Source organism: Morone saxatilis, unplaced genomic scaffold, assembly GCF_004916995.1.
Source record: "Morone saxatilis isolate NCDOM2014 unplaced genomic scaffold, NCSU_SB_2.0 Contig21, whole genome shotgun sequence".
Taxonomy (NCBI): Eukaryota; Metazoa; Chordata; class Actinopteri; family Moronidae; genus Morone; species Morone saxatilis.
Window position 1 is genome coordinate 2,660,084 of NW_023339774.1, and position 1,491 is coordinate 2,661,574.

The following is a 1,491-nucleotide window of genomic DNA, read 5'->3' on the forward strand; positions in this document are numbered from 1 at the left end:
TTGTGAATATTTGAACGTGTTTGGGTTTTTGGCTTTTTCATGTTCCCCATCTTACATTTATGACAGCAGAAAAGCTTCCTCACTGTGTGTTGGAGTTTTAGTATTTCATCACAACAATCACAACAGCACTCCCTTCACCATCTCTGGCTGACGGATTGAGCTTGTCTGTGGGACAAGTCCTGGAAGTCCTGCTTTTGGGAAACTGACCTAGAAAAGAATAAACATGAAAAATACAAAAACCCTTTACATTCGCCTGGCCCTTGTTTCCTTTCCTAAACTCGGTCTTTAAAAATAGTCATATCAAGCCCCTTCTTCCCCATGACATATTTAGAATGCAATGCATCTTTTTCTCTCTGTTTTGGGGAAATTTTGTTTTTTTTCCCTCTTGGTCAAGTGCCTTGTCCATAGAATTATAGTTAGTATTTAGCTGCAGAATTCTGCTTGCAGAGCAAGTAAGGACAGTTTCAGATTGAAGATAGACTGAAAGATAGGACAGGAGGACTCATTTAAAGACCCATAATCTACACACGTCCATATGGGTTGATTTTCACTTTCCAATAAAAAGTGACACCACGTGTCTGCGTCCCACAATTCCATGTTAATGTTTAAGTTTGACTCGTAGGTAGAAAAAACAAGATTTCCTAGCTCTTGCAGCCGAACATCCAATCACACCTGAGGCACATTTAAACGCTCTGTAGAAAATTTCGAAGAGAGATTTGTTTTTCTTTGGTTTGAGGTGAATCAACTAAAATGGTTGGATTTATATGGATTTAGATTTTATTTAGATAACAGCCCTAAACCCCATTTTCCAGCTTGTACACACATTACACATGCAGATACAAAAAGCAGCACTCTGATAACATCACAAGCTGTAGTGACAAGCCACATAGCCACATATTTAGCCTGATAAAGTCTGATATAAAATATAGTTCACATAAACACATTACAAATTACATTTGGTGACCTGCCATAATTCAAAAGCCAAACTGTAGTTTCTTCAATGGTCAAAAAAAATGGTCTCTAAAAACCACTGCAGCTCAGCCAGGAATCACTCGCTGTGGACATGACTTTGGAAGATACCCACTTGACTTCCAACTCAAACTCATACACATATTAGCTTCAGCTGTCATTAGAGTATCATATACAGAGCTGTGAAAAAGTATTTGCCCCCTTTCTGATTTCTTCTTTTTTTGCATATTTGTCACACTTAAATGTTTCAGATCATCAAACAAATTTTAATATTAGACAAAGATAACCCGAGTAAATACAAAATGCAGTTTTTAAATGATGATTTTATTTATTAAGGGGAAAAAAAATATCCAAACCTACCTGGCCCTATGTGAAAAAGTAATTGCCCCCTAAACCTAAAAACAAGTTGTGCCACCCTTTGGCAGTAACAACTGCAATCAAGCGTTTTGGATAACTGGCAATGAGTCTTTCACATCGCTATGGAGGAATTTTGGCCCGCTCTTCTTTGCAGAATTGTTTTAA

General features: G+C 37.4%; 1 protein-coding gene across 2 annotated transcripts in view; it reads left to right on the top strand.

The window, feature by feature from the left end:
• The window catches only part of LOC118332366 (WD repeat-containing protein 7), a 141,759-nt gene that overhangs the window by 65,640 nt on the left and 74,628 nt on the right, over positions 1 to 1,491 (top strand). The window lies entirely within an intron of this gene.